This window comes from Phocoena sinus, chromosome 4, assembly GCF_008692025.1.
Source record: "Phocoena sinus isolate mPhoSin1 chromosome 4, mPhoSin1.pri, whole genome shotgun sequence".
In the NCBI taxonomy this organism is placed as follows: Eukaryota; Metazoa; Chordata; class Mammalia; order Artiodactyla; family Phocoenidae; genus Phocoena; species Phocoena sinus.
The window spans coordinates 36,438,173-36,452,503 of NC_045766.1; positions in this window are offsets into that span (position 1 = coordinate 36,438,173).

The following is a 14,331-nucleotide window of genomic DNA, read 5'->3' on the forward strand; positions in this document are numbered from 1 at the left end:
GATGGAATAGAGTGTGAGAAACACCAGAAGCCACTGAACTCTGGCCTCTAGTGCCATACTGCTCCGTACTAGGTGTACTAATCTGTGATTTAGTAGAGGTTTTTATTAGCTTTATTTATGTTATGTTAAGGTACATGTTTAACACTTCACTTTGATGTATTGCCCTTATTATCCTTCCATGTTTAATCCAGTTCAGTTATAACACATGAGATAGCTTTCTATCATGAGCACATATTTTTCCATTAATATATGCTAAAAACTAACAAAGATGATGTAGAATAGGCAGTCCTCTACATGGTTCTGACATGCGTGAGTTTCAGTACCACACTTTAATTACATAACACCAGGGCCCCAATAACACAGTTCATTTTAGTTAGCATGCTACGTGGTATATTAACTGTGAGTAACTGCATAAAGTACAAACTTCGCTCCTAGCACTTCAGCACACAAATCACTATGTAAATAACAGATGCGCATCATGATCCGTGACTAATCGCATCACTTCCTCCAAAGTCTGTATGGTCACCTCACATCTGTTATTCAGTTCACCCAGATCTGTTTGCTATCACACAGATAGCAAAGTGTGCAGTTGCACCGCTTCCTTGTCTCCCAGAGATAAACCTCCGTGACATTGTACAGAAATGGTCAATCAAAAGAATGAATTGACCAACAACGATGAAAGCACAGCAAAGTACAAAAAGAGATAAAGCTGGAATTGAAATCCGAATGGGGATTGGGGCTATAGAAGAAATAGCTGACTGTGGCAATGTTGTCACTGCTCCAGTGTGAGTCCCTCTACGTATGCAGCAAGCAGCACTTAGTGAAGGCAAACTAATGACATTAAAGAGGAAAGTGGTTGTGATGAAAAGGATGACGATGTCCCAGAGGAAGTGAATCCAGTAAAATACTTCATATTAAGGAAGCTCTTGGAGACATGTCACAACATTGAACATGCAAAGGATAAAATGTTGGAAGCTGATCCAGACTTAGAAAGAAATATGACAATTTTGCCAAAGCAAGGAAAAGATGTATTGTAAGTTGTACGATAAGACAGTAAGTACTGCTGAAACTACTCTCGGTATGTTTTTTACAAGGAAGTAAAATACTTTAATCCTCAATGTTTCTAATGCTTTAAATTATAGTTTACTGAATATCTGTGTTTACTACTTTTTTCTTCTCCCTATACACTTATAACTGGCCTTAAGAGGAGTTTTAATGTTTTCACAAACAATTTTAAAGGTCTTGGAATAATCATAATATTTCCTATTGATTATGCAGATCACTTGGCACGGCTTCAGCGCGCATAGTCATTTTTACGTCCTATACTCCCAAGCAAAGTGAGATCTGCCTTACTTAATTACACCATGCAAATTAGCACTTAAATATATTTTGTCCCCATTTTGTGTATCTTGACTCCTCAACTGGAGTTGAAACTGCTTAATTGAGAAATAAGGCAAACCCTATTACTTCTACATTGCCTACTCCACCTAGCATAGCACTGAATATTTGGTAATGGCTTAAATAGCACTTATTGGCTTACTAAATAGCTACTCTTATGGTGAACAATAGGGATTTTATAAAATGTGAAGCCATAATAATAAATATTATTCCTTTTATGAGAGTGTAAGATTTACCCATTTTATTTTCCACTGTTAGGGCAACAAAGTATGGCTCCCAAGGTTGTATATTCCTAGCTCACAGGTACACTGTTCCTTTGGTTAATGAGGTAAATGGTGGCCTGTGGATTTGCTTTGTACACAATTTGTATAATCCCACAGGCAGCCCCGAATCCTACCCCTAGCACCTAGAACAATGCCTACCATACCGAAGGCACACAATAAATATTTATCAAATGAATGTAATTAGTAATAATTACTAGGACTGTGCACTGCACATTGTGCCAGATTTTTTATATATATTATCTTATACTATCCTTACCACAATCCTATGGTCCCCATTTTATAGATGAAAAAAGCTTGCCTCGGAGAGATTATGTGACTCACCAAGCAAGGGCCTACTAGAACTGGAATTTGAATATAGGGCTGTTTGATACTAATTCCACCACACTGCTAATAAACTGACATTAGTGACATCAAATGATGTGCAAATGGATTAGAGAGAAAGAGATGATGCAATTAAAAATCTCTTCAAATTCATTTCCTCTTATCCCAGGCCTATTCTGACAAGGGGAGAACTTCTCATCAGATTTATTTTTTTGCATAATTTTCCAGTTATAATTTCCCTTGTGTCATTCCCTTTTTAAAAACCAATTTTTCGAAAGAATCACAAAAACTTATTTCCTATACTAGCTTAAAGCAGAAATGATTGTTTATTATTATTATTTTTTGCGGTACGCGGGCCCCTCACTGCCGTGGCCTCTCCCGTTGCGGAGCACAGGCTCCGGACGCACAGGCTCAGCGGCCATGGCTCGTGGGTCCAGCCGCTCGGCGGCATGTGGGATCTTCCCGGCCCGGGGCACGAACCCGTGTCCCCTGCATCGGCAGGCAGACTCTCAACCACTGCACCACCAGGGAAGCCCCAGAAATGATTATTTAGAACAGTCTCTATATTTACATCATTTTATGACGCTTTCAGTATATAAAAGAAGGTGTGTGTGTGTGTGTGTAACATCCTTTATATTTTAAGAAGTTCATGTTTTAAAAAAATCAGTTCCTTTTCTGCTTCGGTATTTCCCTACACAAACACTTTATAGGTACTTCTTGGCTAATAAACTAGTGATCACAGGAGGAGACATACCACTGTAACATAATACACTACCTAAATTTCTATTAATTTCTTATTCTAGTAGCAACACATCAGATCAGCCACAGCAGGCTCTTCGCGCAAAGGGTCAGGAGGCACATGAAACCTGAAGAGGCCATCATGGGCCATCAGAGACTGTGATGTACCTGGGCAAACCCACTGTTTTTTTGGAGGGCTGCTATCACTGTCAACTCAGCAAATGCCCCTGCTTCAAACTTGAGTTAGTTTGAATCCACTGTTGAACAGAACACGGTTTACTGTCTCATTTCTCTCTGTCTCCTCTTTTTGTCTGTCTCTCTCTGACTCTCTTTCCTGCTGTCTCTCCCTGACCACATCCCCCCTGCTGCCCCATCCCTTTTCTCTTCCCAGGATTCTATGCTAAAATTGCTTTTTAAAATCAGGCTTTTGTTCTTTGATATTTGTTCTACTTTTAGATTCTTACTGTATGTCTTACAATGCTCTTTCCTGGCTGTTCACTTTGCCTCCCTTCAAATCTTCACACTTGTCTTCCTTTCTCTCTCTCTCTGTCTTTTGTGTGTGTGTGTGTGTGTGTGTGTGTGTGTATGTGTGTGTGTGTGTGTGTGTTTTCAAGTTCTAGACAGATGGGAGAAAAAAATATAAAAAACAAAACAGAGGTGGAAGCCCATCTAGGCCAAACATAGTACATATTACAATTTTTATGACATTGGAGCTGGCAACATTCTGATTAAAGATCCACGACTTCATTCAAGAGCAAACGCTAGCTTAGTATAATATGAAATAATGTAGTATGAAATAATATAGAATAGAATAGAATAGAATAGAATAGAATAGAATAGAATAGAATAGAAATGCCATGATTCAAGGTGGAACTGTGAAAACCATACTTCCAAAAAATACTGTCTACTTTCCTCTCCATACAAGGTAGAATTTGGAGGGCAGGTGCCCCATGGAGAATGGCAGAATGAAGAGGCATAAGACAGCAGTGTAGTTGTCAGGATTAACTCCTCTCTGGGAAAGAAGCCACAAGAGAAAACACTGAAACTCTTTAAAAGCAGTAGATCTTTTCCAGTCTCTTGAGACATCTATCAGTCTGCATGGCTCAAAAGAAAATTTTACTTGCACTCTTGTTTCCCTTTTCTGTTCTGTGCAGTGAGTGGTCTTTGATCCTAACTTCAAATCATGTACTACTTCTTATTTTAATTAAATTTGTCCTCAAAGTCAGGCATTTCAAAAGGATGCAACTTGGCCGTTCTTCTTGTCTGCCTAGAACTTCCTGGTGTAACCTCTCTCCTCTGTATTAAACTGGGTGATATTTTCCCATGGGTCACTGAGAGGGTGCTAACTTTATTACTTTTTTTAATTTTGGTTTTCTCTATTCTCCTATTCAATATTCTGTCAAGTCCATGAGTGAAATTTTTATTTCACACATTATGCTTGCCTTTCTCTTTAAACTAGAAGATCTGTTGCCTGAGCATTTAGTCAATGCTCCATTAAGGTGGTAGCTTGGCTTGTGCTCAGGACCTGAAACAAAGAGTTCTATCAATTGTGGTCAGTTAGTGGGGTTTTTCCATCAATATTCTCTCTCAAATACGTCACTCTCCTTGGGGCTTAAACTATATCCCCTTTGTACAAATTCAGTTGTTCAACAAATATTTATTGAGCAACGACTACGTGCTAGGCCTATAGATATGGTGGTACACAGAACAAATAATTTCTTACCTTCATTGAGCTTACATTTTAGGGGGGATGACATTAAACAGAATAGTAAATAAAAGAAAAAGCAATATAAATTTTGATAGGTAAGTGCTATCACAGGGGAGGAAAAACTTTTCCTCTACTTTCTTACAATCTATCGCTAGGACCTGCGAATTAAGCTGACAAATGACAGATTAAACAGCAGAAATTATTAACATATACATTTTATCTGATGTTAATAATTTCAGATGGCACAGAGGCTTCATAGGAAAGAGGTGAAAACCCTAAAGAAGCAGTTAGACTTGGGGGCCTATATACTGTTTTAACAAAGGGTGATAAATTGTGGAGAAGTAACTAGAGAAAGGAAAGGGGTTTGGGCTTCTAGGCGTGGTAAATTGTGGGGAAGTGACTAGGAAATATATGGGGGTACCTAATGGAAGGGATGGGTTATTTTAATAAGACTTGTTTGTGAAGATTCATCTTGGTATCAACTCCTCATCTCCAGATAAGAATGTTTTGTTCTTTCTGGTACCAGGATGGCATCTTTTTCACTGGAAATTTATGCCCTGCTTTTAGGTAGAAATGGGGAAGGGCAGAGAGCCCTTCTTGCATCTGCTGTTTTTCAATTGCCTTCAGCTCAATATAATAAATATGGCCTAAGCAGTGTATTTAGAGGTGCATATTCTGATTCCCTCACTGTGAAAGCAGTAAATGGGTACTATGATGGGGTAGAGATGCACTGCTTTAAATAGGATCATTAGGGAAGGTTTTTATTAGGAAATGACATTTGCTCTGAGAGCTAAAAGCTGATATCCTGGACTGTCAATTCAAGGTCCCAAGAAAGAAGTCTGCAGGTAGAGGGAACAGCATTGCTACCCTGTGGCAGCAATGAGCCCCAGAGGCTGTCTTGCTGAAGAAAAGAAAGGCAGCCAGAGGGGCAGAGGAGAGGTGAGCAAGGGTGAGTGTGGAGGAGGTAAGGTCAGGGAATCATCAGGGGCTGGATCCTGTGGGGCCTTTGTGGGCCATGGGAAGGAATTTGGATTTTATTTTAAATGCCATGGGAGACCTCTGGAGGGCTTACACTTAAGGGTGACAAGAGCCAGTATACTTTTAAAAGCTTACTCAGAATATGTGTGGAAAACAGATTTTAGGAGGTGGGATGGTAAATACAGGGAGTCTAATTGGGAGGTGAATCAGTAGTCCAGGTGGCTTGGACTAGGTGGTAGCAGTAGTGATGGAAAAGTGTATAGATTTAAAATACATTTTGGAAGTAGAACTACCAGGATGTGCTGATGAGGTAGATAGATACAGGAGAAAGGGGAAAGAGAGGAGCAGAAAATGGCTCTTAAAATTTCGGCTTGACCACTATGGTGTGTTTCCTGAGACAGGGAGGACCAGCGGAGGAAGAGTTTGGGGAAGAGGAATGAAGAGTTCTGTTTGTGCGTGTTCAGCGTGAGGTGCCTATTAGGCATCCCAGGGGAGCTATGTAGAGCTTGGAGTTCAAGGGAGGTTGGCATCTCTTGCCCTTAAGTTTGGAGGAAATTTTACAGAGCAAATAGTGTAAGAGAAATAACAATACATCTATCTTGAAGTTAGAATTATATCTTCATTTATTAATGTTTGAGTCAACTGCTTCATTTTGGAAAGCAAATGACTGGTGATGGCAGGTTAATACAAGAGGAGGACACTTTTGACATTTGCTGTTAAGTCAATGTAGATAGTATTTTTCAGAGCAGGATTCTAAGTGTTCATCTGGGAATGTTCCAAACGATTTCCCAGTTTATTCTGATGTTTGACTGGATTTAAATCCCAACTCTATCACTTACTAACCTTATGATTGTGGCAAGTTATTTAAGTTTCCACAGCACTGTTTTCTTGTGAGGAAATGGAGATAATATTGACCTCACAGGGTGGATTTCATCAGCGGCCTCTTTAGTCTTACGTGGACGTTATGTGAAGGGAGACAAGAGATTAGTGAAAGTTATATTTGCCTATGGCTCCCAAAGATGACCTAGACTCAAGCTGGATCGGCCCAAGAGGGGCCAGCTAAGCACTGCAAGGAGGCCTCAACCCTATCCATCACCTCCTCCACTTTGAGATGCATTATGAAGATAGTGAGCCCTGCTGGCAACCTGGAGTGGATGATCATTTAATAAGCTCAGAGGAGGGTGTGGAGTTGATCCCTGACTCTAAGCCTGGGGGCACTAAGACTTGCCTTGAGAAAGAGACACGTTTGTTATTCAGACTGATGCCCCTAACGCAGTGGTTCTCAAATTTAAGTGTGCATCAGAATCCCCTGGAGGGTTTGTTAAAGCACAAATTGCTGGGCCCCACTCCCAGAGTCTTAAACTCAGTAGGTGTTGGATGAGGCCCAAGAATTTGCATTCCAACAAGTTTCCAGGTAATGCTGATGCTCTGAGAACCATACTTCGAGAGAACCATTGCCCTCCTGCCACCCAGAGACCTAGGCTGTATGTGTGACTGTGACCTCGTACTCTGTACCTGGTACAGGCAAGAGTTATCCATCTTGGCAACAGTGTTAACAATGCATACAACAATGATGATCTCATACAACAATCCTCAACCTATGGGGAAAAACTCATCTCTAAACACAACTTCTCTCAGCTCCAGAGAGAAAATTAGAATCCTGGCTTTCAAGATCAATTGGATCCAAAACCCAGATGAAATGAAGAATATAGAAAAGTAAAAAACTGCCTTAAAAAGCTATATACCAATCCAGGGCCTGGGACCCCTGCCGCCTCCACAGTTTGCATCTAACCATAGGAATTGGGCCCAGGCAGTAGGTTGGACCTGAGCTACTACAGCTCCCATGTCCTCTCTGAAATGGTACCCTACCTCATGGAGATTGTGTGGGATATATTAAAAATTCCACCTGGGGCTTTCATTCATACCACAGGCAGTCAAACTTGGCCCAGAGGAAAGAAAGGGCTTGAAGTTTCTTAGTCCTATCCCCAAAAGACGATTTCATTTCTACTCTACAGACAACTAAGGGACTTTTGCTCTTTTGTGCATTCTGAATTTTGTGTCCTTTTTCTCCCCTCCTATCTCCTGAAGGAAAGTCATCGTGCAGGTTTGCTCCATTTGGCGCCTCTGATCCTGGATTTTCCTGTCAGAGCCTATATTGTTCCCGCTGGAGGTTTTCTTGATATCTGACTGGCACCTAAATTTCCTGTCTCGTTGTGCCACAATCTACTTGACTTGTATTTCCCCTCCCACACATCCCTACTACTGCTCTCTCTGGCTTCTGGAATGAATGTCTTATCAGTCAGGTCAAGCTACATTATGGTGCAATAACACATGATCTTGATATTTTAGTGGTTTACAACGACGAACGTTGTTTTCTGATTTAATTTCTCATTCATGTTCTGTTCCACATCATCTTTATTTCGGGGCTTGGACTGAAGGAGTAATCCCTACCTGTGACACACTGGTCATTTTACAGCAGAGAGAAAAGCAGTGGCAGAACCATGCAATAGCTTTGAAAGCTCTGCTAGAAGTGTCACATGTCCCTTCTACTCACATTAGTCAAAGCAAGTCAGAAAGCCAACCCTAATATTGGTGTGTGGAAAATATAATCTTCTCTCAGTATAATCCCTCCTGTAATATAATCCTCCCCTGCTGGGAGGGGCTGGCAGGGTGGAGCTGGACTTCTGTTTGTTTTTACAAACTGATACAAATTAAATTCTAATTTTATGGACATCTAGGAGATTCAAGTTAGCAGTGATCTGCTCCACCCTTCTTCCCTTTTTACTTTTGCAGCCTCCCTGTTTTCACTGGCCATTCTACCCATTTTCCTTCTGTCATTCAAGCCATAATCAGCTTCTTTGGACTCTACAAATTTATCTTAAACTTTCTTTGGTTGAGAGGTTGAGAAAGGGAAGAAAAGAAGTGAAACAGGGAGAAAGAGGAAAGGAAACTACTTTAAGAATCTTAAACCAATGTACTTTCATAGATTTAAACAAAACTATGCTCCACAGGAAAATTTCATCTGTCCAGCGTGGTACAGACTAATGACATTACCAGTTGTCAGTGGCCATCTTTTAGTCACTGCCATGTTTGCTGTGCTCGTGCCTATATATGGGGGTACTTTATGAACCCTCTTGACTCTGTTTTGTCCAGAAAGTACAAAGGCCATGGGACCGTTGGAAGAGCTGGTAAGAAGACACATATGGCTGTGATGGAAACCAAAGTGGAGAGAATAAACATTTTAAATGAGAAAATGATGAGAGTTGCATGTGTACAAGGGCTGAGTTGCTTCCCAGAAGGAATAGTTCTGAAGGACAAAGAGAATCAGGCAGCAATTGAAGAGCTGGGCTTTTGCAATCAAGAGTAATCAGCAAGAGATGAGGCACAGTGATTAACAAAATGGAAAGCCTTGCCCACGGAGATAGAGGATCAGAATCAACACAGATGTCCTTTAGCCTGTGTTAATTCAGGAGAAGGCCAAGAGTTTGTTTGAGAACTTAAAGGCTAAATATGTTTGTGGTAGACCAAGGCCAGGCCCGCCTACAAAATAAGTGGAAAACTCCTACACCCTGCCGCCCAGGTGTAGATAAGGAGTGACTGCCCCAGGCTGGGCACAGCAAGCATTTCAAGGTCTGGAATCTGGACATTAGCCTGAATGAAACAGCTTAGTGAGTAACTACATTTTTGCCTTATATGGTAGCATAAATTTTTTCTGGTTGCTAATGTGTGTGGAGGTATGAAAGATAGTGAGTCCACACTTCTGGGCTCCCCTGACCTCCCAGACATCCCACTCTCTTCAGGCTGCCAAGACCACCAAATTTATGATGTCTCTGTGAAAAACAAAGGAGGCAATGGACAGCTGCATCTGCCTTACCTCATGTCTATGCTTTGCACTGCCTACACGATGCTTTGGAAATAAATCAATGTGCAGCATCTTTGAACTGAACTCAAGATGTCATTCTTGCCCATTCTCTCACCTAGACCAGACTCCATGTTCTGACTCTGCATGGGGTGAAAGTACTGCTGAGGAAGCCCCTGTTAAGAGCCACAAGTGATCCATTAGTTTAAGGCTGGGCCCCATCTGCACTGTCAAATGACTAGGTAAGTGCAGATATTATATCTGTGAAGGTCAAGGGATTACTGCCTCAAGAGGTTTTCAATGATCTATTCTGGTGGAGAAAATGCCCAATAGTACACATGTGTCAGTAGAAAGGGGACGAATGATTTAAAAGTTCTGAGAACCATCTAACTCAGGTAGAATGTGCTTAGTTATTATAAGCTTAAACTCTTAGTCACATTAGACAGTGGCAATGTGTCCCAAATCCCACCTGCTTGGTGTCTCCTTTTCCCTCTGAAAGTCTCTCCCCAGGCACCTTTACAAACCCCAGGGCTCCTTACACCACAATATGAATAGCACTGCCCTACCTTATGCAATATTAGTAAGTTAGAGTCCAAATTGGGACATTTTTGAGCATGAAAGGGAGCACGGCTGGTAATGATGCTAGACCACAGACCTAACTTGGGACCATCCTGGGAAAACTGGGATTACAGTCACCCTATAGATGTCCTAATCCCAGTATCTGCCTGCTGAGGCTCCTTCTGAAGGAATCCTGCTCTGTCCATAACCCCTGCTGGAGAGGCAGCCCCGGGCTCATCAGGCTGACCCTGAGCCACAAGACTGAATTCTAGTTGAGCATGCGACCCAAGGCTGGTAAATAACCCCGGGCTAGTGACTCTGGGAGACCTTGAGGCTTGGCTGGACACAACAAGCCTGGTCAAGCGGATTTTCTCTTTCATAAATCAGAAATACTGACCAAAGTAGCTGGGGGGTATGATGATTCTATCTTTTCTGCTTCCACACTGTTAACATGGGGAACAAGCACTGCCATTGTCAGTAAGTAACATCTGTCATTATACTGCAACAATTCTCAACTGCTGGGGAGTGGAGCGGGGAAGCGGCAATGTAAAAATTTCCAGCAATGTCTGCTAAAACCACAAATGTACACATCTTGACCAAGTAATTCCAAGCCTAGAAATTTATCTGACAGATATCCTTGCACATTTGCAAAATGATGTAGGTAGATGCTGTTCATTGCAGTCATGTTTTACTAGCAAAAGACTGGCCCCCCCCAAAATGCTTAAATGTTGATCAAGAGGGAATTTATTAATATATTATATAGGACCATAAAATGTAAAAACTGAATGTACTAAATGGAATGACTTTCAAGATATATTAAGTGGAAAAAAGCAAGTGTGAATAATATGCTACAGTTTGTGTACAAGGTAGGACAGAGGAAATGTTTGTGTGAGCGTGTGTTTTTTCTTGTATATGCAAAAAATAATAAGGATAATAAAGGTTGCCACCAGGGAGGGAAATTGGATGGCTGGGGAGTGAGTTGGAGAATTCTTCCTGGACACTTTCATACTTGTTGAATTTTGAACCATGTGAATTTATAACCTATTTTGAAAATGAGGAAATAAAATTAGAGACCTGGGATGTATGACAGCTCTTAGGTAGGAAGTATTTAAAAGAATTTGTCTTAGAAATATTAACTCTATCCTTGCCAACAGGGCTACCTAGGATTTCTTTGGGCACAATGGACTCAGGAACAATGAGATTTGGGGATTGGCAGTTTGGGGATTGGGTGACAAAGTCCTGACATCCAGCAAATACCTGCTAGGCTCTATGGGGATTACAGATATTAATAAGATAATTTACAGGTGCACAACAAAGTAAGTATAGTTAACACTACTGAACTGTACATTTTAAAATGGTTAAGATGGTAAATTTTATGTTATGTGTTTTTAACCACAATTCAAAAAACAAGGTAATAATAATACGAAACCAAAACAAAACAAAAATTTAGTCTTCTTAGAGCCTGGATATAATCCAGTATCTTACCCATAGATGATGCTCAACAAATGTTTGATAAATGGAATAGAACTGGCAGAAGAGAGAATTAAAATAATAAATTAAAACACAAAATGGAGTGAAATAATTGCAATGATAAAAGGATAAGCCAAGTGCTGAAAGAGGGGAGGAAGGGCCCATTAATTCTGATGAAGAGGATCAGGGGTATGCACATTGTGATGGAAAGGAACAAAATGAAGGTTTTTGGATCTTACAGTCCTGGGATCCATTCCTGGCTTGACTCTTTTTCTGGCTAGGTGACAATTTCTCATTGCTGCCTTGTATAAAGCAGTGATACTACCCACCTTTCAAGTCTACTGTCCCTTGTAAATGAGGTAACTCAAATAAAGCACCTAGTAGGATGTGTACTTTACATATGTTGGACCCCCAGTGAGATTCAGTAAGAACCTTAAAGGATGAATAGAAATAGACAGTCTGGAAAAAATCTAGGAAAAAAGTATCTCAACTCAAAGGACTATTATGATTGGGTGAGTCAAGCAAGAGAAGCCTTGGAATTTTCATGAAAACCATTCAGAGGACTTAAGTAACCTTTGAATATGGCTAAATGCCAGTGCAAGACCTGGGTCTCCTCTTTCCTTTTCATTTTTGCTTCTGCTAATTTTCTTCTTTTGATTTCTTACAGTTTTTTTTTTTTTTAATCCTTCTCCTCCTTTCCTTCCTCCTCCTTTTTTCCCCTTCTTTTTCCTTTTTTTTTAATATCAGAAGGTAGATTCTATTCTGAAGACCATTATTATTTTCCCAGGTAGTTTCAAGGAAACTACAAAACTTTTCTGAAACAGCGTAGTTTCATAGGAGTTAAGACCTGGGAGGAACATGCTTTCAAATTTAAAACAGGGAGGACAGAGTTATTTGCTCTACTGAGACATAATTTACAAAGGAACCATGGTAACATCTCCTGTGTACTGAGTACCTGTTAGGTGCTTCGCATGTGGTATTATTATTTCTCACAACTGCAAGGCAGATATTAGCCCCATTTTACAGAAGAGAAAAATCAAACCTGGAGAAGTTAAGTGCTTAGACTTAGTGGAACCAGGGTTTGAGCCCAAGTCTCAGTTCAAAGATCAAGGTCTTTCTTGTGTACTATCTTCCCTCCCCAGACTCCTTAATTTTCTCCGGTCTCCTGTCTCTAGCCTTCTAGTAATGCTTGCTGTCCTTAGTTCTGGAAGACATAGTCAGGTTTAACAGAAAAGAGTGCTTGAGATAGGTCATCTATATAAACTAGAAAAATGACAATAGTATTGCTATCTTTTTGTTGGTTCTGAGAGTAGAATTGTATTTAATAGAAGCCTAAGTTATTAATAGTTTATTAAAGTACATGAAAGACACAGGAATGCCTTTGATTCCACCAGATTCTCATAATGATTGATACTGAATCAGTGAATCTCCCTTCCTAAACCATTTTGTTTTTAATGCTTGAGGTCATATAGCTGGCCTCTTTCTGTAATTCCTTTTGCTTAAACCTACTATGCAGTGAACAGAATTATCACCATGCAGAAAAACATGGAGAGTGTGTCCTCTATACTCAGGAGAAAAACGTATTGTTTTGAGAATTTAACAACTATTGTACATATTTTATTCATTTGTTCTCTTAGTGACTATGTTTTTACACTGGTGGCCTGCTTTAAATGCTGGTGTGTTTTCTTTAATATTCCAAGTATTGTTTGTAAGGCTCAACAGTTTTTTAACTGGACTGTGTTCATGTCTGAATACAACTATAATTGGAACAACTTCTTGGGAAGTTCCTTTGCTTATAAGAGAAATTGTTCAAGTATGATAGTGTACAATTGCTTAATTACTCTTTGTTTTTATTTTTTATGAAATGCTTCTCTCTGGCTTATGATGTTCTGATGTAACTTTACCATTGGTGTCTACACACACACACACAAACACATACATATCCCTACTTCTTATCACATTTCTAAGATAATTTTTCCCCTGGAGGAAGATAAGACTTAAATGTTGAAAGAGGAGGAAACTTATGGGCTCTTTGCTAGAATTATAGAATATTTGTTGTAGAAATGGCTTTAAAGAATATTTGTCTAAAACTTTCATTTTACAGATAATGACAATGAGACCCCAGCAGGCAAAGTTACATACCCAGCTAGAGGGTCACTGAGGCAGGATTGGAATCTGTTTCTTCTGACTTCCAGGTTGAGATATGGTAGATTGATCAGAGGCAGCAAGCCTTAAAACAATTTGTGTTAAAGGTGTCACTTTGAAACCATGTTCCCTTTGCTCCTGGTGACCTTCTGCTCCCTCGTGTTTCCTTATCAGTACTTTTGGTTGAAATTTATAGCCCAGACTCTTCTGTGCCTTTCACCTGCCTGCAGCCTTTCTTTTATCCTTCCCAATTCTACTCCAATTCTTATGTGTACTGCTGCTTCTTCTTACTGGGCAAGTATTTTACAAACCTGCTCAAAATTCAAAGGGAGTCACTGAGAGAGGCATTATGTAATGCAAAAGACTAATGGTAAAAATTTAGACAGCAATGGAAGAGAGGTTTTTATTTGTTAATTACATTAATTAAGTACATAATGTTGGTTGGAAGAGGGGAGAGCTTAGTTGGAGAGTGGTTCTCAGCCTTTAAATAAGAACCCTCTAGTCCACTGTGAACCGCCAAACCATATAAACACCTCTGTATAAATTAAGCTTAAAATCCATAGCAAAAATGAGAACTAGGATTTAAAAGATTGCCCTTTAAGCCTGCAAAACAACTAACATTTTTTATAGTTCTTTACAGTTTACAAAGCACTTACACATTCATTTTCCTCTTTGGGCCTCAAACAACCAGGTGAGCTCAGTAAGGCAATCTGTGTTGTCATCTAGAGGAAAAACAGAGGTTCAAAGTTAGAGAGACTTACCCAGGGTAGACTCAAATCTAAGTCTTCTAATTCTATAAATCCCAAGTTCCTATCATCTGGCCACTCTGTCTCCCAAAAAGTCCAACTGCAAACTCACAGTTTTAGAAATTG